At 36.6% G+C, this 25129-nt stretch overlaps 1 long non-coding RNA gene and 1 pseudogene across 1 annotated transcript in view; both read left to right on the forward strand.

Moving 5' to 3' along the window:
• The window catches only part of LOC147820631 (uncharacterized), a 55040-nt gene extending 41871 nt beyond the window's left edge, over positions 1-13169 (forward strand). Inside the window, exon 3 of the long non-coding RNA XR_015448377.1 lies at positions 12878-13169. This is a non-coding gene — a long non-coding RNA (uncharacterized LOC147820631). The remainder of the gene's footprint in view (positions 1-12877) is intronic.
• Positions 13170-14190: 1021 nt separating this feature from the next.
• LOC147820633 (olfactory receptor 5T3-like) lies at positions 14191-15151 on the forward strand (annotated as a pseudogene).
• The last annotated feature ends 9978 nt before the right edge of the window (positions 15152-25129 follow it).

The raw sequence follows: 25129 nt of genomic DNA on the forward strand, positions 1-25129 counted from the left end.
AATTTCTGCTGTAAAAACAGTACCAATGTTCCCCAAAGTAAAAATAAAGAAAAGAAAGAGAAATGACACACTTTATAATTAAAATTGTAGTGATAATATTCTGTTAGGTGTAAAGAAATGAAATTACCCAGTTTCACAAAATTAAATATAAATCTGAGTAAATATCACTTAGTTGTTGTAAGACTTGTTTTATGTAGAATATTGCTGGTACTGTTGCATCTACCTGGTGTCCTACCTTTCCCTTGTCACCATTCATAATTTAGACTTAGGAAAATATTTAGCAATCAAAACACCAGAAAATTGCTTTTAATAAAATCATTCAGAGATAAATTTTATTTTGTTGTTTTTATTTCGCTTAATTTGGAATTGTGCAAAGTTAAGAAAAGTTAATTGCCTAGTTTCCTGTAAGGAAAAATGAAAAACATTTCCTCTCACCTCCCTTGGAGAGCAATGGAATAGGGAAATTGTTTTTTCATAAATAATTACCTTTAATGAATATTTTAATTTTATTTTTTAAATATTAAATTTATTCAGATCCCTTTGCAAAATGGGAAACTTTTTACCATTGCCATATATTTGGGTCCCTGAAACCTCTTAACCCTCCACTGTTTTTCACTTCTTAATGTGAAGGGCAAACTCCTTCTCCCAAGATTCAAAACTCTGTCATGTTTATGTAGTTACTCACCTAATCATTACATTTTTATTTATTACTATAAGGTCCTCCAAAAAACTCACTTAGAATAAATTAGTGTGGAAAGGATGTCAGAATGAGATATTGAATCCCTGGAGTTTCAAATTCTACCTTCAAGAAAATCACTGTGGTCCTTTATTTATGCTTCATCTCATATCACTTTTGGTCTCCTTTAGATAGGACATTAAACAAATATATATGCCTCTATATACATACTCATAATGTAGAAAATTCAATATTTTATACACATGCATATTGTGGTTTACAGGTACTTATACTCTTAAAGTATTTGAAAATATTCAAGAACAAAAAGGAAAGTTCCTACTGCTTCTCAGTACCATATAGGGGAAGAAAAACACACAAACTGAGTCACATATGGTCACCTACCTTAGATGGCAAAGGGTTGTCAAACTGTGACCATTTGTGTAGCTATTGGTAATATATAGCAATGCTGCAAGCTTCTATCTGCCTACCTGTAATTAAAACTCTCTCCTGGTTTTACCATGTGTTACTTAACAATGATTTTTGAAGAAAATTTATGAATTTTTTTTTACCTTTTGAGACTATCCCTAAGGAGATGACAAGCAATTGGTTGATTTAAGTTCAGCATTTTATCTTATTTTCCAGAAAATAGTCAATAATTAATTGCTATGCAGAACTCGGAGTAAACCAGACTTTGAGAAATACATGTGATTTACACATGAATTAGGCAATAATAACTAGATTTTAGTCTAGGATGTCTAGTAATTAAAATGCTTAGTACAAAAAAATTATCCTTACAGGTTTAGGTTTTGTCTTCTGAAACAGTCTTCAAATTATAGGAAATTCTGTCTTTCCCAACAGACAACAGAATCAGGTTTGAGTACACTTTAACGAGAACTAGTTTGCATTGTTATGAGAGTAGTTTACACTGTGATGGGGACTAGTTGAGACTATTTCTAGCCAGAGATGTACCAGGTGGTGTGGCTTACAAGACAAGGCCCAAGGAGAATAAACTCCAGTTATCTATTGATTCAAAATAGCAAAATAGTGGTGGACATCCTAGTGAAAATTTAAATAGTTCTGTAATAAGGCCCTACCTGGTGCTACCTAATAGATGAAAAATATTCTTTAGAATCTGTTTAAAATACTTTAGATTTATGATGCTGAATATTTTTATAGACTTGTTGACCATTTTATTTTTAAAGAAAATATTCGAGTCATTTGTCTATTTATAAATTAAATATACTTTTATTAATTTAAGAGTTTCTTTTTGTCAGTATTAATCTTGCATTAAATACATGGTTTACAATAGATTTCCTATTTTGTACTTCATTAGTTTGCCTCCTTCCTCTGCTGATTGGTTCCTTTATTAGGTATAATATTGTTGTATTTTGTAAAGCCACCTATTGTTTTGTATATTCCTGACTTTTGATGTTGTAGTAAGAAAATTTATTGCTCAGCCCAAAGACTGAATCTTTTTCCTTACAATTTTTTTTTTTTTAGAAATATTCTTTCTGGTCTTATGTTCAAATCTTTAACATATGTTGGACTGACTTTTTTGTATTGTATAAGACCAAGGTCTATTTCCATACGTTCATATCTCCATATTTGGCTTTCCTGGCCACATCTCTGAAAACAGTACCCTCTGCTCTTTGTGTATTGTGTGTTCTTGCCCTTGACATTCATGTTAAAAATTTGTTGAACACAGGTAGGTGAGGTTGATCCCAGTCTCTTAAGTGTGGTCCAAAAGCATATATATATATATATATATATATATATATATATATATACACACACACACACACACAAACATATATATATATATACAAATATATATATATATATATTTGTTCTTTATGCCAATAGCATACTCTTTATTCACTTTTAATTACAAAGGTTTGTAACATATTTGAAAACCAAGAGTAGGGTGCCTCCAGCATTGATGTTTTTCAAGATTAATTTTGTTTTTTGGTATCTTTTGTGGTTTCCTGTGACTCTTTAGGATTGCTTTCTCCATTTCTAAAAAATACTCATCTGAGATCTGAGAATTTGGAGAGACTGAAATTGAGCTAATTCTTAGTAATCTGGAGATGTTAAAATTAAAATAAAAATCATAGTAAAAAATAATCTTTCACATGTTAGCACAGACATTATTAAAATAAATAAATGGAGAATGACAATAAGTAGTCATATAAACATGGTGAAACTGAAGCGTTTGTATTGTTGTATTTGTATTGTTGGTGAAAATGTAAAAACATATCCACTATATGGAAGAGTATAAAGGCTTCAAATTATTAAAAATCTACCTGCCACACCATACATCAATCTGATATTTATTTATTCAATATAATGGAATTTAGAATCTTGAAGCGACATCTGTATTATCATGTTCATTGCAACATTATTCAAAATATTGAAAATTTAGAAATTATGTTAATTCTCTTTGATAATGGATGGCAAAAAGGTAATGTTTAATACATATAATGGGATCCTATTAAGCTTCAAAAAGGCAGAAGAAACCCTTTCATATCTGACAACACATACAATCTGAGGGACTTCGTACCAAGAGAAATAAGCCAGGAACAGATGAAAATCACTGCTTATTCCACTGAAATAATCAAATGCTTAAATGAGAAGTAGAATGATACTGTAAGGAGCTGGGAGGTGGAGGAAACAGGATTTGATATTCAATAGAAGTAAATTTCCAGTGCTGAAGGTGAATGAGATCCAGAGATATGGTGCACAGGATTGTTCTTATGGTTAGCAATACTGCACTGCATACAGAACATTTCTGAGAAGGAAGGTCTCTAGTTAAAGTTTCTTATTGTCATTGGACAGTGAGGTGCCCAGTGGTCTTTTCCAAATTCTCACTGTCTCATTCAAAGCTTTGAATGACACAAACGATGAATGTAAAAGTTCAAGATAAAAGAGGGAGATAGAAGTGAAGAAGGAGTGTAAAAATAATGCTCAAGTGGAAGAAGTGCTCTGAAGAAAGAGAAGATATGCCCTGCATGCTAGGTGGCCCACCACATGAGCAAGAGGACAAAGGTGATGAAGTCAACAGCACCATGTTTTATTTGTTTTATTCTTCTGACATCAGATCTGAGACTGGCAACCAGGGCTGCAAAGCTGTGCTGTGCATGCATCCCAGCAGTGATTTGACAGATCTTGATCAACAGTTCATGCCTAATCCTGCAGCCAGCTTCCCATGGCATAATCACCTGCTTTTTTTTCCTGAATATCATTTTATTGGTACATTTTAGGTGTACAATAAAATGAGATTCATCATTGGAGATATGCACCTTTACATACTCTCTCAATTCTTATTTTTCCCTTTACCCCTAACCTCCCTTCAACCCCTCCATCCTCCCTATTTACAAAGATGTTGTTTCAATTTTTTCATTTTCTCATATTAATTCCATCCCCTTCTCCTACTCCTCCCCATCCCCCTCCCCTTTGCCCTTTATCTTCCCATTTCACATCATCTATTATACCTTTTAGTCCTTATTTACACTTTCAGTTTGTCAAAATAGAGAAATAATTAGGTATTTACACATATGTGTCCTGTTTATTTCACTTGAGTATCACCTCAATGTGCATCCATTTAGCAATAAATGTCTCTAATTTCTAATTTTTGTTGGATGAGTAGTACTCCATTTTATAAAAACAAAAACAAAAACAAAAACACTTTCATGATCCAGTCTCCAGTTGATGGGCATTTCGGCTGTTTCCAAGTTTTAGCTATTACAAACTGTGCTGCTATGAACAAGGGTGCACATATATCACTGTGGTATGATTCTTTTAATTCTTTGGGGAAGATCCCCAGCAGTGGAATAGCTGGCTCAAATGGGATTTCCAGTCCTAGTTCTTTGAGGTATCTCCATACTGATTTCCACCGTGGTTGCACCAGTCTACACTCCCAACCAACAGTGGAGCAGTGTTCCTCTTTCCCACAGCCCGGCCAGCATTGTTGTTGGTTGATTTCATGATAGCAGCCATTCTTTCTGGAGTGAGGTGTAATATCAGTGTTATTTTCATTTGCATCTCTCAAATGACCAGTGATGTTGAATATTTTTACATATGTTTAGTTGCCATGTCTACTTCTTTGTGTGAGAAATGTCTGTTCATTTCAGATGCCCATTTTTGGATTGGGTCTTTAAATTTGGGAGTCTGATATTTTAAGTTCTTTATAGATTCGAGATAGTAGACCTTTGTCTGAGGGAAGGCTGGTGAAAATTATTTCCCACATTGTGGGTTGTTTCTTCACACTGCTGGTGGTTTCTCTTGCTGTGCAGAAGATTGTAGTAAAAAAAGATCCAACTTGTTGATTGTTTGTGCTAGTTCACGGGCAACTGAGGTTTTGTTCATAAAGTTTTCCTACCTCAATGTCTTCAAGACTTCTACCTAACCTCTGTTCCAGGCAGTTAAGCATTTCTGTTTTTATATTTAGATCTTTTTTTTCTTTATTAAATTTTTTTATTGGTACATTGTAGGTATACAACACAATTACATTTCTCATTGGGAATTGTACCTTTTCATAATGCATCTTGGTTCTTATTTCTTCCTCATTCCTAGCCCTCCCTTCACCCCCTCCACCCTTCCCTATTTACAAAGACTTTATTTCCATTTCTTCCATTTCTCATCATTTTTCCTTTCCCTTCTTTCCTTTCCCCTGCCCCTCCCACTACCCCTACCCCGTTGGACCTTTTCTTCCTATTTTGCATTATCGATTATTCATTCTAATCATTGGTACATTTTAGGTATACAATATAATGACATTCATCATTGGAAATTTGCACCTTTACATAGTCTCTCTTGGTTCTTATTTTTCACCCTTTCCCAGCTCTCCCTTCAACCCCTCCATTCCTCCCTATTTACAAAGATTTTGTTCCTATTTTTCCATTTTCTCATATTAATCCCATTCCTTTCTATCCTTTCCTCTAGCCCTCCCACTTCCTTCCCCTTTGCCCCCTTTCTTTCTATTTCACATTACCTATTATACATTTAGTCCTCATTTACACTTTCAGTTTCTCACACCAGAGAAACTATTCGGTATTTACACGTGTGTCCTATTTATTTCACTTAAGAATATTGCCTCCATGTGCATCCACTTAGCTATAAATGTCTCTAATTTCTCATTTTTTATGGCTGAGTAGTACTCTATTTTATTAAAAAACCCCACATTTTCTTTATCCAGTCTTCAGTTGATGGGCATTTGGGCTGTTTCCAAGTTTTAGCTATTACAAACTGCGCTGCTAGGAACATGGGTGCACATATATCACTGTGGTATGATTCTTTTAATTCTTTGGGGAAGATCCCCAGCAGTGGAATAGCAGGGTCAAATGAGACTTCCAGTCCTAGTTTTTTGAGGTATCTCCATACTGATTTCCACAGTGCTTGTACCAGTCTACACTCCCACCAGCAGTGGAGCAGTGTTCCTCTTTCCCCACAGCCCCGCCAGCATTTGTTATTGGTTGATTTCATGATAGCAGCCATTCTTTCTGGAGTGAAGTGGAATCTCAGCATTGTTTTCATTTGCATCTCTCAAAGGACCAGTGATGTTGAACATTTTTTCATGTATTTATTTGCTATTTCTACTTCTTTGTCTGAGAAATGTCTGTTCATTTAGATGCCCATTTTTGGATTGGGTCTTTAAATTTGGAAGGTCTGATCTTTTTAAGTTCTTTATAGATTCAAGATAGTAGACCTTTGTCTGAGGAAGAGCAGGTGAAGATTTTTCCCACATTGTGGATTGTCTCTTCACATTGATGGTGGTTTCTCTTGCTGTGCAGAAGCCTTTTAATAAGAAGAGATCTCATTTGTTGATTATTTGTGCTAGTTCACAGGCAACTGAGGTTTTGTTCATAAAATCTTTTCCTACACCGATGTCTTCAAGGGTTCTACCTAACCTCTCTTCCAACTGGTTCAGAGTTTCTATTTTAATATTTAGATCTTTAATCCGTTTTGATTTTAGTTTAGTGCATGGTGAGAGATATAGGTCTAGTTTTAATCTTTGGCAAGCTGAAGCCCAATTTTTCCAGCACCATTTATTAAAGAGGCTATCTGGTGAAGCCCAACCGACCTCCAATGCTGCTTGACAAAGTTCCAGCTGGGGAAAAGAAAGGGTGGAACACATTGTACCCTCATATTTTTTTTTTCTTGCCATAATATTTATAATTGTTCCTCTGGTCACAGGAGTCATTGTGTTTGTGACTAACAACAAATTCTCCATGAGGCAAATTGGCAATGATATATTGAAATTTGATCTGGCTCAAAAGTCTCAAATTCCAGTTTCTCTTAGTTCTATTGCCACATCCACTCCTAAAGAAACCTCTCCTAAAACCCCCTCTGTTTTCCCACTACTATAACTCCCTCTCTTATTGCTGACATTCTTTTTACTAAAGGGGTCTTATGAAGAGATTGAAAGGGGACAAACTTTAGATGTAAGAAATAGTGGAAAATGGGAAAAAGAAAGAAAGTTAAGACAGGTAAATGCATTAAGGAGGCAAGTTACTCAATATTTCTCAAAGTGCTGTAAATATCTCCTGCTCATGGACTATGAACCCAAATGAAATTTAGTTAAGATGAATAGATGTAAAGTAAAATAGCGAGCTAATAGGAAACGATATCAACCATTGTGCAGTTTCTCAAGGGCTAGCTGGTGACCACAAGTATGACATTTAATTTGATTAAGTTACTTTCTGTTCTGCTCGGGTATGGGAAAATACTTTCTGTTCTGCTCAGGTATGGGAAAATACTTTCTGTTCTGCTTAGGTATGGGGAAATAAGGGGACAATTTAATTTTTAAGAAATGTATTCATGATGTTCAATGAAATGAATCAGCTTAGAAAAAATATACCGTTTAACAAAAATAACCTGTACCTCATCAGATATTGTTAAGACAACATGTTCTGCCAAATGCCTCTTTGCTATTGCTTAAAGATATAAAAATAAATCAGACCCTGAGACTTCTCAGAGGGAAAGTGAACATTGCTTATGAAGGTTCTTTTCTCATTGCTGGTCCAGAACATCTCCCCTTCCTACCCTACATCAACTGTGACTGGTCTGTGGCAGCTCTCTTCCCTCCAGTGAGGGTGTTTGGATCCTTTGTTGAAGATGAGATGGCTGAGTGTGTCTGGCATTGTTTCTGCATCTTCTAATCTGTTCCACTGGTCCTCAAGTCTGTTTCTTTGCCAGTACCATGCTGTTTTTATCACAGTAGCTTTGTAGTACAGTTGTAGGTTGGGGATTGTGATGCCCCCTGCCATGTTTCTGTTACCTAGAATTGCTTTTCCTATTCTGGGTCTCTTCTTGCTCCAAATGAAATTTTGGATTGTTTTCTCGAGGTCTATGAAGTATGCTGCTGGGATCTCAATTGGAATTGCATTAAATCTATATAGCAGTTTTGGAAGTATGGCCATTTTCACTATATTAATCCTTCCTACCCAGGAGCAGGGGATGTCTGCCCATTTTCTGATATCATCTTCAATCTCTCTTTTTAGAGTGCCATAGTTTTCAGAGAAGAGGTCTTTGATTTCTTTCGTTAGGATGATTCCTAGGTATTTCAGTTTTTTGGATGCTATTGTGAAAGGAATTATTTGCCTTTTTTCCCTCTCAATGAGTCTGTCATTGGTGTAGAGGAAAGCTATTGATTTTTGTTTGTTGACCTTGTAACCAGCTACTTGACTGAATTTGGTTATTAAGTTTAGAAGACTTTTGGTGGAGTTCTTGGGGGTCTTCTATATAGAGGATCATGTCAACTGCAAATAATGACAATTTGACTTCTTCATTTCCTATCTTTATTCCTTTTATTTCTTTCTCTTGTCTAATTGCCGTGTCTAATATTTCCAGAACTATATTGAACAAGATTGGTGATAGTGGGCATCCTTGTCTTGTTCCTGATTTTAGTGTGAAGGATTTCAGTTTTTGACCATTTAGCATGATATTGGCTGTTGGCTTTTCATAGATGGCTTCTACCAGTTTGAGGTAGAGACCATCTATTCCAATTTTTTGTAGGGTTTTTATCATAAATGCATGTTGGATTTTGTCAAATGCTTTTTCTGCATCTATGGATATAATAATGCTTTTTTTCCTTGGCTCTATTGAGATAGTGTATTACATTAATTGATTTTCATATATTGAACCATCCCTGCATCCCTGGGATGAATCCCACTTGATCAGGGTGTATGATCTTCTTGATGATCTTCTGCATTCTGTTTGCTAGTATCTTATTAAGGATTTTTTCATCTATGTTCATAGTGAGATTGGCCTACAGTTCTCTTTTTCAGTTGGGTCTTTCTCTGCTTTGGGGATCAAGGTGATGCTTGCTTCCAGGAATGAATTTGGGAGTATTGCTTCCCTTTCAATTTCTTTGAAGATTTTAAACAGTAGTGGTAGCAGTTCCTCTCTAAATGTCTTATTGAATTCAGCAGTGAAGTTATCAGGGCCCGGGCTTTTCTTAGTTGATAAGTTTTTAATTACATTTTCAATTTCATTGGTTGATATTGGGTTGTTCAGAATTTTTAGATCTTCTTCGTTCAACTTTGGTAATTCATATATATCTAGGAATCTGTCCATTTCTTCTGGGTTGTCCATCTTATTGGTGTATAGGTTCTGGAAGTAGGTATTAAAGATTCTCTGGATTTCTGCTGGGTCTCTTGTCATTTCAGCCTTTTCATTCTTAATAGCATGGATTTGGGCCTTTTCTTTCCTTTTTCTGACAAGGTTGGCTAAAGGTTTGTCAATTTTGTTGATTCTTTCGAAGAACCAACTCTTGGCTTCATTGATTGTATCATTCTCTTAGTCTCCATTGCATTGATTTCTCCTCTGATCTTTATAATTTCCTCCCTTTTATGAGCTTTGGGGTTGTCCTGCTCTTCTTTTTCTAGAAGCTTGAGGTGCAGCATCAGGTTGTTTAATTGGGCTCATTCTGTTTTCCTAATATGCATATTCACTGCTGTGAATTTCCCTCGTAAGACTGCTTTCATTGTGTCCCACAGATTCCGATATGTTGTATTGTCATTGTCATTTAATTGAAGGAACTGTCTGATTTCTTCTTTAATTTCCTCTGTGACCCTTTGGTTATTCAGAAGTGTGTTGTTCAATTTCCATGTGTTTATGAAATTTTTTGAGTTTCTTTTGCTATGGATCTCTAATTTCATCGCACTATGGTCTGATAATATACAGAGGATAACTTCAATTCCTTTGCCCTTACTTAAACATGTTCTATGTGTGAGTATGTGGTCTATTTTGGAGAATGACCCATGTGCAGCTGAGAAGAATGTGTATTCTGATTTTGTGGGGTGGAAGACTCTGTAAACATCTGTTAAGTTCATTTGTTCAAGAGTTTGATTGAGTTCTAGTATTTCAGTACTTATTTTTAGTCTAGTTGATCTATCTATTTGTGACAGTGGGGTGTTGAGGTCCCCCAGTACAATTGTATTAGTGCATATATGACATTTTATGTCCGTTAGTATTGATTTTATATAGTTGGGTGCACTAGTGTTTGGTGCATAGATATTTATGATTGTCATCTCTTCCTCTTGGATTCTTTCCTTTACAAGGATGTAGTGTCCTTCATCTCTCTTAATCAGTGTTGGTTTGAAATCTACTTGATCTGCCAAGAGGATAGCTACTCCTGCTTTTTTGGGGGGTTTCTGTAGCATGCAGTATTGTTTTCCACCCTTTAACTTTCAGTCTATGAGTTTATTTTTGATTTAAGTGTGTTTCTTGTATGCAGTGTATTGTTGGATTTTCCTTCTTGACCCATTCTGCCAGTCTATTTCTTTTGATTGGTCAATTGAGACCATTTATGTTGATGGTTATAAATGAAAGGTATTGACTTATCATTGCCATGACTTTTTCTTTTTGTTGGGTTCTCCCCCTTTACATTTAATTTCTTGTCATGCCAGATGGGCTCATTCTGCTTTGCTTCCTGCGGTTTTGATCCTCAATGTCTGTTCCTAGGATATTGTGTAAAACTCTTTGGAGTGCTGGTTTGGTATTCACAAAGTTCCTAAGGTGCTCTTTGTCTTGAAAGTATCTTATTTCTCCATCAATTTTGAAAGATGGTTTTGCAGGGTACATCAATCTGGGTTGGAGGCTGTTTTCTTTTAGGGCTTGGAATATGTCATCCAAGCTCTTCTTGCCTTGATGGTTTGTGTTGAGAAGTCTGCTGTGATTCTGATGGGCTTTCCTTTGTATGCGATTTGTTTCTATTCTCTCACTGCTTGTAGAACTTTGTTCTTCTGTTGTTTCTGGAATCTTAACAATTATATTCCTATGTGTAGATTTTTTTTGATCCAGGCTATTTGGAGTCCTATATGCCTCACTTATCTGTATGTGAAGCTCTTTTCCCCTGCTTGAGAAGTTTTCTGCCTTTATTTCTGTGAAGAGATTTTTTATGTCATCTCCACTCTCTCCTGTTTCTTCATTGACTCCAATCAGTCTTATATTATTCTTGTTTGCATCATGTAGCAGCTGATGGATTGATTTCTCATGTTCCCTTATAATTTTGAAGCAATTTTTCTTTTCCTGGTCCCTAATTGCATTCTTATCTTCTATATTTGAAATTCTGTCCTCACACTGGCTCATTCTGCTGTGTAGACTTTCAATGGAGTTTTTCATGTCCTGGAAATCTATTTGCATCTGTTTTATGGATTCCATTTGTTTCTTATGTTGTGATTCCATTAGGTTCCTCAGCCCCTCTCTAGATTTATTAGTCATGTCTTGCGCTAGGGGCACAGTTTCTCCTGTTATCTGAGAAATTATTTCTGATTTCATTTTTTCCAGATCCCCTTTTGTGGCCAGTTCAGTGGGTCCAGGTGTTTGAGCATCAGAGTGTTCCATCTCATTTCCCTTTGGAGCTGCTGTAGGTGATCTGGAAGTCTGGTTTTGAGACTTATTTACGTGTTTTCTCATTTTGACTTGGGTGGGGGGCTGTTAGCACCTGCATGGATTACCTCCTCTGAGCTGGGTGAGGTGGGACAGGGGCCAGGAGCAGCGGTAGGGATAGTGACCCAAAAGTCCTTTCCAGTGGGCTTGAGCAGCCAGAGGGATGGTGGCCAGGAACCCTCTTCCTCTGGACCAGGAGCAGTGGGATAGTGGCTCAGAAGGCCCTCCCTCTGGGCCAGGAGTGGTGGGAGGGATGGTGGTCTGGAAGCCCCTTCCTCTGGGCCAGGAGCAGCGGGACAGAAGGTGGCCCAAATCCCTTTCCTCTGGGCTGGGAGCAGCGGGAGTGATGGTGACCAGGAAGCCCCTTCCTCTGGACCAGGAGCAGTGGGAAGATGGTTCAGAAGCCCCTCCTCTGGGCTGGGAATAGTGGGACTCAGTACCTTGGTCTGGTGGTCTGGTGTCTTCTGCATCTTTGTAGCGTGGAATCAGGTGGCTGCCTGTCTGTAGTGGGGTGATTTGGTGTCTTCTGCGTGACTCAGGACCTCGGTAGGGTATGCACAGACCTGCCTGTTTGCAGCGGGCTGCTTCAGCATGTTCTGTGCGACTCAAGACCTCCGTAGGGCATGGGCAGACCTGCCTGTCTGCAGCGGGGTGATTTGGCATGTGTTCCACGCAAATCTCTCCTATGTACTTTTGTCAAAAAGTATTTTGTAATGGATTCAATTAGTAAATCACCTATTAGTACATTCTTCTGAATTTGTTCACATATTTTCTTCCCTACCTGCTTAACTCTTGTTTGTCCTCCAAGTCTATAATAAATATTTTGGAAATATATCCGTGTGTGTGTGTGTGTGTGTGTGTGTGTGTGTGTGTGTGTGTGTGAGAGAGAGAGAGAGAGAGAGAGAGTGAGAGAGAGAGAGAGAGAGGAGAGACTGATTTAGAGATTGGGAGTCAAAGCTGAGAGATGAGTTGGAAAGAGAAAATAAAAATGTTTCAAACAGCAATGTATTTTTGTGAAAACTGAATGACACACTGATTTTACATAGGTTATTTATCAATTGTTTTGAAAAGCTGATTTAGCATTGTACTAAAAAAGTATACATCATTATAAAAAATCTGTGTTTTCTTATGAATCGCATATAGGTTCTGTGAAGAATCTAATGAGCATAGTTTTTATTGCTTTTTCTGTTGTCTGCCCCTTATGGAGCTATTTATTGTATATATTACATATCTGGGAGTCAATAATATACATTTATGGCTTTCTTCTAACAGTAGTGTGAATTCATTGTTTATTGTCTTCCTGTTTTTTAGATCATGACTTTAAATCACAACTTCCTGTGCTTTAGACCATTTGTAAATTTATGAAATCATCCTGGACCTCACTACATCAAGATTTTCACTTCTTCTAAAAAGTCTTTTCATCTATAAAACACTGAAAGAAAAATACCTGCTCCATGATAAGAACTTCTCCCTAACTACAGTGGACCCAAAATTTCATTTCATTTCTAGCACTGAAGTTTTCAATAAGAAACAGGTGACTTTAACTTTTTTGTTGTTAATTCTGTATTTTTGCATTTTTCTTAATTGTGCCTGTGGAATGAGAAAAATTAGAAGGATATCAAGAAAAATATCTCTGAGATCAAATACCAGTATCTGACAATTTTTTAAATTTTAGCAATGACTTCTTCTGAATAAAAATTTCAAGTGAAATTTATCTCATAGTTATTTTAGAAATGGCAAAATCAATTACAATGCATCATTAATAGCAACAATTTATATTTTCAAGAAAAATATATCCCAGGATTATTAAAAGATTTTGAAAGTAAACTGAGCAAATAAATTGAAAAACATACCATGTGGTTAGGTTAAATTTAAAAGAATATAAGTATGCAATAAGCTAGTGAAGTCAAACAAGGGACACTTGTGATATATATTTTGAGAAAAAAAACTAAACATAAAATGGCAGTGATTTCCTTTGCAAATAAAGTGTATTTATATCCAGGCTACGATGTTATGTTATATTGAAGAAAACAGTTTTCAGAGTGGTGCATAAAATTATTTATCTCACAATCTCATATGAGAACTTCAAATGTAAGTGTAAAATCCCTTTTTCCACTCATTTGGAGTAGAAAAATATTAAATGATTTTGAGAATTTGTTCTCAATTCAATCCCACACAGTCTCTGACATAAAGTGTCTTGCTACCATTTTATCAATAAAAAGAGGGACATTTCTTGTATTTTATAGCAAACCAAGGGTGAGTATACAGAGGGATGCTTTCCACTATAATATTTTGAGGCTTAAATATTCTTATATTAACTTTTGTGAATTTTGAAGTGATCTTATAGCAGATGATAAAAACAAAAATAAACAGACACAAAACACATACATATAGGCAGCACAGTATTTTGGCATAATAAATTCAGCCAACAAATGAATTAAATTATTTATTTCTTTTCCTTATAATGCAAAATGCATCTATTTGCATCCAATTTCTTTATCACTGGTAATTCCCTGCCTACTGAGGAAATCATTATGCCATTCTGAGAAAAAAGTATAGATATGGGTTGAAGGGACTCCAAGGACAAGGGAAATTCCTGTTAGAACCTGTAAATAAAAACTGAAATGGAAAAATCATCATCAGATTTGGATATATGCAAGGTTCATCTGAAGAACATGACTGAAGTCACCATTTTCATGCTTTTGGATTTCACAGATGATTGGAACTTGCAAGTTGTGTTATTTTTAGTATTCCTTGCAATCTATCTTTTTTACTCTGATAGGAAATCTGGGACTAGTGATACTGGTCATTGGGGACACTTGACTTCACAACCCAAATTTTGAGTGCTTTATCATTCCTGGATCCCTGCTATTCCACTGTTGTCACTCAAAAATGTTGCTTAATTTCCTGGTAGAAGATGAATTGATTTCCTTCCATGCATGTGTAGCACAGATGCTCCTCTTCATTAGGTTTGGAAGCACAGAGTCATTTCTCTTGGTGACAGTGGCTTATGACCACCATGTGGCCATCTACCACCCACTGCTGTATGCAGTAAGGATGTCACCCAGAGTCTTTGTGCCATTCATCACTGCTTCCTATGCTGGTGGCATTTTACATACCACAGTACATACTGTGGCCACGTTCAGCCTGTCCTTCTCTGGATCCAATGAAATTAGGTACGTGTTCTGTGATATCCCTCCTCTCCTCGCTATCTCCAGTTCTGATACTCACACAAACCAGTTTCTACTCTTCTACTTTGTGGGTGCCATTGATGTGGTCACCAGCCTGATCATCCTCATCTCCTATGGCTTCATCCTGTTGGCCATTCTGAGGATGCATTCTGCCAAAGGGAGGAGGAAAGTATTCTCCACATGTGGCTCCCATCTAGCTGGAGTGTCCATTTATCACAGGATAATCCTCTTCATGTGCATGAGATCAAGTTCCAGCTACTCCTTGGAGCATGACATGGTGGTGTCAATATTTTACACCATTGTAATTCTGATGCTGAATCCTGTCACCTACAGTTTGAGGAATAAAGGGTTAAAAGAGGCAATGCAAAAATTCTTGAAAGCAATTGGTTTCTAACATAAGTGTATTCTAAAATGTTATTCAGCCTGAAACAATAGTGGATGTAGATCCATATATCTCTCATCAGAATATAGAAAAAATTCTTATTTTTATTTGATAGTGCTTATATTTCCAAAATATTTCCAATAAAGCATTAACTACTCATCTAGTATATGTGAAAATATCTGTATATTGATTACAAATATACATATTACTATATTAAACTTATGTATATTAAATAATAACAGGTGGTGATATATTGCTTAAGTCAATCTTCTTATAAATTGAATTCAAATTAATATTACAAAAGATATTTTTTGGACTCTATGGCTTGAAATATCTTCACATGCATTATAATTCTCCAGCACCTGCTAAGAATGGAATTCCTCATTTTTCAATTATTCCTTTGCTAGACGTTACTCCAACTGCCCAATTTATCATAATATACACAAATAAAACTAGATGTCTGTATGAGTTTTTGTCCCCCTTTTCTCAAAAAGCTAATTATTTTGCACTGGGGATTTAGCTCAGTGGTTCTGCCACCTGCCTCGCTAGCTGAAGGTCCTGAGTTCAATCCTTGGTACAAAATAAATAAATAAATAATAAAACTCTGAATATTTTATTAGTAGAGTTCTTCCTGTCTACTGCCTAATCACAGCAAGTGAAATCTCAGAAAGTAGACTGATGCTGCACAGTAATGTTTATTGAGTTCATATGTAAGAACATTAACAAATGATAAAACACATATCCTAGAGAGAAATCTACAAGTGGTTGCTACATGGTTGTTAAAAGGACTGTGGAGTTCATTTGATGCTGCAATTCTTGCCCCCAAGTTCACTTCCTTGCTCATATCCTTGTACTGTTTTTGATCTATATATATGAGAAATGGCCTTGGGCTCGTTTTTGGTGAACAATATTTATGTCCAATATTATTTTATATATATATATATGAAATATATGTAAAGTATATATAAATATGAAAAAGTGATTGTCTTGTGATTTTCCCAGGAAAATTTCATCAGAATATAGAAATCAAAATAACATTGCTTTCCAGAGTTAATTCATAATTGTACATTAGAGATTCAAAGTAGCATTTTGGGGACTTCTGTTTCTTATTTCTTCTGATTATTTGTGCAAATATTAGTCACACATCTTTGTTGGACGTAGAAATTGTTTGGCAGCAGAATCGACACTCAACATTCTGAGCTGGGGATTTAGAGCAATACTTAATTCAATTCCCAGTACTGGAAAAAAAATTAAAATTAAACATTCCCTTTTTCAGAGACACAGCACTGAGTAGTCATTGTAGGTAAGATTCTATGTTATAAAAAAGAACCTATTCAAAGCCATGAAATTCATTTTCCTAATCATGATGTTTTAGCAGAGTTTTCTGGAAGAAAAGAATAAACTTCTTCCACATTATGTCTAATACTCTTGCATTTTAAATTTCATATATTTTCCAGCATTCAAGAATCACTCTTTAGGTTTCTCTTGTACGCACTGGGCTTCCAAATTTGTTGCAGAAATGATTTAGTCAAGGTTTACTTTTGGAACATCAGTGTGTAATTGTTTGAGTTTAAACAACATAAAGATAATTTGGGAAGTACAAAGAGGATATCAGGAAACTGGAATGACTCGTGGATACGCACATCTAGCTGGTTCACATTGTTAAAAAATTTATCAAGAAGTGATTTTCTGTTACATTGCAAAAGATTTGGGGTCTCCTTTTATATACCAGTACCACAGAAATCAAATGTTGGGGAAAATCATTTTCCTACCAACTTTTGTTTCCAGATTGATATAAAAAGTATAAAAAATATAAAATAGTGGTATTTTATAAAAGTAAATTTAATAATATTTCATTGTGCATGCCTCACTTGTTGTTTCTTTAAAATAAATGTTTCATTTTGCTGTCCTTATCCACTTTTCCTAGCTAACTCCTTAAAAGTTCTATTTCAATATTTTTGGCTATGAGTTTTGACTACAAATTAGATCTACTGTTACGTTGCTGTAATGTTCAAAAAGTAGATACTGTGAATGTTTGGCCTCTAAGCTGTATTTCTAAGGATTTAAAATGTACCTGGAACATGTGATGTCCTTTTAAACATTTAAGATGAATAGTGAATGAGTTATAGTTTTTCCTATGTGATTAGATTGTTCACTGTGCTTTGATTGATGCTTTTTTGTTTACTTATTCTCATTTTACTCTGTGCTTTTACCCTTTTGTGGATAATGTATCAGTTTTTTACTAACCCACCACTCCTGTCCACACCCACTGTTAATCTTTGTGAAATGTCTCTCAAAGTTCCAGATGGAAAAAAAAATATCATTAGATTATACTTTCTTAGAAAGCCATTATTTCTGCATCAAATTTGAAGGACAATCTTTTAGGATGCAGTAATATAGGTTGGTAAATATTTTCCTCCAGGGGTGAAACACAACATTCCAAGTCCTCCTGGCCTGTAAAGGTTCTGTTGAGAAATCCATTTTTATTTGGCCGGGCTTTCCACTGTAAGTAGTTTAGTATTTCTTTCCATTTTTAGTATTCTTAGTTCAGAGTTTTCAAAAACTTGAGTAAGACATGTTATAGGGCTTTTCTCTCTTTATGACTATTTCACTACACTATCTGCATGTCTATACTATTTCTCAAAGTAAGAACATTATCATTTGCAGATGAGTCGAGATAATTTAAAACTTGTTTGAAAATATCTCCAGGTTCACTGACCTAGAAACAGAGAGGAAGACAATAAGTTAGGTTAGGCTCATAGAATATAAGCTTTTCTGAATATTTACATAAAGAAAGAGAAAGGGATCCAGGGGAGATCTGAGAGGGTATGAGAAGAAAAACAATGAAGGGGAAAAGGGAAGGGAATATAAAAGGAAAGTGAGAAAATATAAGGATATTGACTTCAATTAAAGAACTAGCACATGTGTGTGGATTTATAAAGTTAGAAAATCCAGTGTAACAAACAGTGTTGCAGGAGAATATGAAAAAATCCATGTAATACAGGATAGGATCCAAAGCATAGATCTTGTACTCTTACATAATTATATATCCACATAAACCCATACACACACACCCACTTGCACACACTCACTGTTTTTTCTTGTGAGGGCATGTACTGGAGACTTTTTTTCCTGGAATTCTCTTATTAGACTATGCCTAATAAACAGAGGAATTGAAAAATCTCTGGGAATTTGTGAAGACTCCAGGTTTCCTTCTCTGCCTCTGTCCAAGTAGCAGAAGACATTTCTGCCTCTCTGCATTATGGGAAGTCTTGGGCATGTTCTCCGATGGTGACAATGGAACCAACCTGAAACTTGAATCTCCACTGTATCTGGGAATGAGGGCGCCTGGGAAGTCTCTCATTTGTGCTGTCAGTGGGCAGCACCAGACCATGGACCAAAGTTTTCTGACTTCCCAGCCCTTGTCTTGGAAGCACAGCTGGGCGGTGGGACTGAGAAGACTGTGGATGCCTCCAAGCAGGGAGGAGAGACCTGGGTGCTCCAGCTCTGGGTGGATGAGGAGCTGTGGGATCCCTGCCTCCCTAGCTGTGCTGCCTGACTCAGATGCCCACCCACTCTGAACCCTCTCCTGGCCTAGCTATTTTCCTGGTGCAGTGTTCAAACCACCCTTGGTGTTTGCTTCCGGCCTTCTCCATGTTGGCGTTTCACTCCACCTGCTTGAATGTGTGCAACCCCAGCTGGGTTTCTCACTGTGATCTCACAGCCTGGCTTTCCCTCTCCATCAAGCCAGATATTAGGACATTCCCCTTGATCTCTTGATTTTACTTTTTCTGGGTCACTGTTACTGTTCTCTTGGACCCAACCTAACTACCAAGGGGCACTGGCTCCCTAGGGAGAAATGGCTTTAGGGTCCAGTAGATAGAAAGCATGTGGAGGCTTTCTCTTCTATTCTACCTACCACATTAGAGACACTGAAGACAGCTCGCAACAAGGTCCCTGCCTAAGTGCTGCTCCTGCTGGTTCTCCTGAGGCCAAGGGAGAGGGGACTTCTGAGATAGCTCCTGACCCCACGATGTCCCTATCTGGAGAGAAATACTGAGAAGTGTCAGTACTGCTCCTGCTCATGGGACTGAACTCCAGGCTCTGTTCTAGTCAAGATAGTTCTCTGTCCTGTTATAAACTCAGCACTCATAGAATGTGCTGAAGTGTCTCTTGTGGAGATGGAGGATGGAACTCTCTCTCCCTACACTGAGTAAATCTTCATTCATTGCCTGCATGGATTCCTTCTGCTACTTTTCTCATTTTTCTAAATGCCAATAGGTCCAGGTTTGACCTGGTTGCTACTCACCCAAGATGCAATGCAGTAACTTTTTATGGTTCCTTTATCTGTCCAAGGAGCTATGTATTTGTGGTGTGCACAAATGTACTGGAATGCATGGTTTCTCCAATGTGAGCAATACAATATGTAAGTAATTTAATTAAAATAATGAAATAGAGATGGGGAAATAGAGAAGTAGTTTTGAAGGGAAAGGGAGCTCAGGAATAGAGCAGGGAAGCCAAAGAGGGGAAGAGAGATTAAAAATGATCAAGTGCAATGTGTGCATGTACTGAATCCCCAACATGAATGTCATCATTTGTATCATATGAATGCATGAATAAAACCTGTTTTAAACGTTCTAGAAGTGCTTGTGAGTGCTGCCTTCCTGTGGTCTGGCAGTTTTAAGCCTCTGTCATCTAAAATTTTACAAAATGAATTTTTATGCTCCACTAGTTAAACTCTCTTTAACTGTTTTATTTTCATTGGCAGAAATTTTTGAATGATTGAGGAAGGATTCCTCTCTTATGGGAGTAATAACACACTTTTGTATAGTTTATTAGGTAGTGGATAATTACACATTATTATACATGTATTAATTCATGTAATTTCTGTGGTATCACCTCCAACAAATACTGTATTATTTCCTTTCATCACAAATGAGAAAACTGTCCAAAAGTTTATGTACAGATAATTAGCTCTTCCCAGTGAGGTCTGAATCTGATCTTCAATTGTGAGTGCACAGAGGTCCTACTCTTAAGCTCGTCATGCATGAAAAATGCAGGAGTTACTTGATATTTTTTAATTACCAATTGTATTATTCAATTTCCACAAAAACCAGAAAGCATTAATGATCTTCAGTAAGTCAATGGTAGAAATAAGAGAGAAAAAATATCGTACTAAAAGGCTTTGAAGAAATGATTTCTGCTGCATTTGGTAATTGATTCCATTTTTTTTATATATGTAGCAACAGATTTGGGGCTTGAGTTACTAATAAGACAAAGCCATAAAAAGAAAGAAAAAATGAAAGGAAGAATAAAGCAGGGGAGAAGTGAAGAAACAATGCCACAGCCTGAGAGCATCCTGGCTGGGCTCAGTTTGAACAGCACTGATGGTGAGGTGCCCTCACATTTCAGAAGTGCAGCAGATGTGGCCACACTGTTACAAGTGAAGTTGTCTGTCAGAGACAGGTGTGAGGTCATAGCTATGGGTAGGATTTAAAGGATTGTAGAATATTCATTTCCACATAGAATGTGAAAAGCTACAGTGAACCTTCCACTGCTCTGTTTTAAAAATCCTATTAATCTAGAAAATCATATATTTTTTGTGCCTCTTCCAGGTCTGAGTTAACATTCATCAAAAACCCTAATTCCAAAGACAAGAGAAAGAGGACCATGTGGATCACATGAAATATCTCATTTTGAGCAAAAGATGAAGAACGGAATAAGCATAACAAGCACATAGGGAGCTCTGCTACACATTCAGATTTGGTGAACACCACTCCTTTCCAGATGGTAATATCAGAGAATCCAGAAATGAAGGAGCTTACATTTAATTCCAAAGGCCTCAAGGCTGGTCACTGTCAAGCACATACGAGGATGATTAATAAAATTTTGATCAAATACAGGCATTCCTGTTCAATTTATCTAGAGGAGGTCTTTACGATAGCTTGAACAACATGTATAGATGAGACAGGAAACAGCATGCAAGAATATTCCAGCATTGTCCCTAGGTAGAAGGACCCTATAAAAATTGTCCAGTAAAATATAGGAAGTAAACACACACACAGACACACACACACACACACTCACTCACTCTCTCACTCAAAATCAGATACATAGACTTGTTTTCAGAAAATGACCAATTTCCATAAAATAAAAAGGGAAAGGACAAGTGTAAATATTTATTATTGCTGTTATTTTATCTGCCTGGAGTCCTTGCTCTTCTGCAGGACTCTAAGAACAGCACTTTTCCCCTCTTGGTTTCTGAGGCTATAAATGAGAGTGGTCAGGATGGGGTTCACAATCGTGTAGAATACAGAAGCCACCTGATCACTTACAAGGAGTAGGACATCTTAGGTTTTAAATGAGTGAATATCATAGTGCCATGAAAAATGGTGACTCCCAGGAGATGAGAGCCACAGGTGGAGAAGGCTTTTTTATTAACAGCAGTGTAATTAATTTTGAGGATAGGGGAGAGGATGGACACATAGGATCTAGATATGGTGAGGAGGGACAGCACTAGGGTGGAACCAACAAAAATATATATCATGATTTCAATGTCATATGTCACTGCAAGACAGGGGTAAAAAGGGAATGTGTCACAGAAAAAGTGGTGGATGATATTAGAGTTGCAGAAGTGCAGTCTATTCATGCCACATTGTCAGAGGACTCATGGTGCATTGTCAAACCACATTGACAGAGGAGTCTATAAGCCCAAACATATAGCACCCAGTTACTAGGGATCAGCATAGTCTTGTAGACAAAATGACTGGATAGTGCAGGGGGCAGCAGATAACTACATTGCTATCATAGGCCATGGACAAGGGAAGAAAATACTCAGTACCACCATAGAGTACAAAAAAGAACAGCTGGGTGAAGCAGTCCAGGAAAGAGATGCTCTTTGTAGAAGTCAGTAAGTTCTGTAAGGTTTTAGGGGTGATGACACCTGAGTAGCTGAGGTCATGAAGTAACAGGTGAGTGAGAAAAACATACATGGGGGTGTGAAGCTGGGGATCCAGGAGCACGATCAGTATCATCCCTGCATTCCTCAGCACCATGACCAGGTAAATAAAGAGAAAGAGGATGGAGAGGACCAGCTGTGTCTCTGCAGAGTCTGTCATCCTGATGAGGATGAGGTCAGGTACACTAGTGGAGTTCCATCTACCTACCCATGGTGCTCTGCTGCACTTATCTGGTGAATAATCATATCTGATACTTAGCCTGAGTGAATGCAACAGTATTTCAGTGTGTGAATAACAAAATTTTTCATAATATAGTTTAGTATTTCTAGAAATTATAAGGATTCTATTGAGTAGAAATGAAAACATAATTGCCATTTATGCATATGGATATAATTTTTGTGGCTAACATTTTAAAACATTACAGCCTATGTTACAAGATGAACGTGTTAAAATTGTGAGTGTGTTCATTAGTTAACACATTCAACTTGTGTGAAGATAATGTGCTCCAGTCACTAGTACATATCTGTATAATCTATATCAGTGCAAGGGCACAGAAAGTAACATCTGAAATGAGAGCAATTTCTTGTTAAAGGTATGATTCCACTGACATATTTTGACTTCAAAGAAAACTTCGACAGCCTTAGAAGCATTTGTTCTTGCTTAAAGGTTTTGTTTTAGCAAACCAAATAGAGGTTATGTAATAAATAATTTAAAAACACTTTAAATGTTAGTAACTGTCCCTTACTTTTCAAAGCTGATTGATATGAATTACAAATTAAATTTATACTAGTGACTTAAGTGAGGCATATTAAGATTTCATCCACAAATAGTACTGTTTATAATAGCAAAATGGAAATTAATTTTTGAACATCAGGGTTTGTAAAGGTCAGCTGCTTCTCCTGCATCCTCGTGCTGAGAGCAGCCCTCTCCACCCCTGCTTCTCCTCCTCTCAGAGGAGTCAGGGAGAAGTCCTGCTGTCCAGAAAGACACCAGGTCCCTCTGAGCAGGGCACACAGAGCTCCAGGGAGGTCAGCCTCTGCTGTAATCTGGACATGGGAGGGAGGGAGCCTGGAGGGATCTGGTATCACAGCCATGTGCCCCTGAGCACAGGAAGGTCCAGATCAGAGACACTAAGAGCCCCCACACCTCTCCTTCACAGTACCTGTGAATAAACCCTTCTCTTTCCACCAAAAGAAATGTTCTGCCCCTTTTTGTGGGAGAAGGGGCAGTACAGACCTGCAACTCTGTAAACAGTACCTTCTCCCAACTTGATTGGTCAAAATCTAATTTATTTTGAAAATATGTTTTCAAATTTTGTACACGTGCTAAAGACTTTGATTCTACCCACTCTATAATTAGTTTCACAAATCTTAACATTACTCAAGGTAAGGCCTAAGTGATACACATATGACAAATTTCCTCTCAAAATTTCCATTTCATTTTGTATAATCCACTCACTTCTAATTTGAAGAATGATACTTACTGTGAGACAAAGTGGCTGAAGACAAAGTTCTTTCATTCTTATCTCTGTAGAATCTTACCAAGCTCAAATTGTTCTCAGAATTAAAATACTAAAAACAAGCAGCTGAAAATTTGCAATAGATTTGTTTCCTGATGTAATTTATTTTTATGCTTTTGTACATTCATTTTTCTATTCTGAGGTAAATTTTATTCAGTTCAGCTCTTGATGAAATGCAAACTCTAGGCGGAGGTTTTATCCAGAAAGTGTCTAAAGGCAGAAGTGTATATGTGAACAGACAGTGTGCTCCTTCCCTCCTCGCTAATAACTCCAGGTGCTCACATATTGGGTTTTCAGAGTAATGTGTCATTGGCCATCCTCAGGCCATAATTTCCAGGAAAGTTTGCTTGGCCTAATTCCAAGGACAAAAGTTCAAGGACTAAATTCACAGAAGTTTTTTCTCCCTTGGAAGATCCATAAACTATTCATCATTTTTTGTGATCCTTGAAACTGTTGCTGAAATTCATTTTTTCCTTTTCAAAGTGACAAATAATGTATAGATTTACAGAGTATAGCATTTGCATTGAAGCAATCTGTCAGGAATTTTTGACTAAGTTGCTGGAGAAGATATTTCTAGAGATGTATTTATGAATAGCAATATAAAGGATGGAATATAGAAATCTCACCAGGAAATATTTTATACTTAAAAGTATGACTTGACCATAGAAGTAAGCCATCACTATCTAAAAATTAGAAAACAACAAAATTCAAGGAAAAGCATGAAACTATTCAATATTCCTTAATATTTTGCTTACACAATAATTTCTCCAAAGTATTTGCCTTTGTGCCTGTAAAGTTTGTTTGGATACATAACTCTAGATTTACCTAATTATCAAAATTCTGTGTCTTCAATGTCATCCTAATTAAATAGCTGAAATATCAGAATATGCCATGACTATGGTAGGCTGACATCTTATTAACTGACACATTCATGTGTTATGTATTCTACATATTCTACAGCGTTCCATCCCTCATTGAGTAAATTGAGTGTTCCTTGCTGATAAATGGACATCTTAAGGGGCCACTGAAATGGGTCAGAATCTCCTTCACGGTTTGTCTGTGTCACCTGCTCTATCTATATAGTGCACGCTGTGCAATGCAGGCTACTGTCTCAGTGTGTTTAGCATTGTTTTTATTTTGTAAAAGGAAGTAAACAGAAAGACACAATCAGCCCTGATATCTAACATAATTTTTGCAATGAATTCAGTAGATAAACACTTTTTTATGTCATATAGTCAAATGACTTAAAAAGAATAAGAAGAAACAAAGTGAAGCTGAAATGTTTCATTCAGCATTATCTTAAAAGAGGAAACAAAGAGTGAACAAAATAACACAGAATTTGAATCTGACAAAAATTTTTGTGAATTTTGCATTAATTCATGAACAAACACATATCAAAATCTCCTAGGAAATGGTGCTCATGCTTGGAAGTATGTGGTGGTGGATAAAGGCGTATTTCTGTCAAGTATTAGATTGCCAATGGACTTGTTTAGACAAAACTCTATTCATTGA

The sequence above is a fragment of the Heterocephalus glaber genome, unplaced genomic scaffold (genome assembly GCF_053883595.1).
Source record: "Heterocephalus glaber isolate CG9 unplaced genomic scaffold, H.glaber_assembly_v1.0 deba00001831, whole genome shotgun sequence".
Taxonomy (NCBI): Eukaryota; Metazoa; Chordata; class Mammalia; order Rodentia; family Bathyergidae; genus Heterocephalus; species Heterocephalus glaber.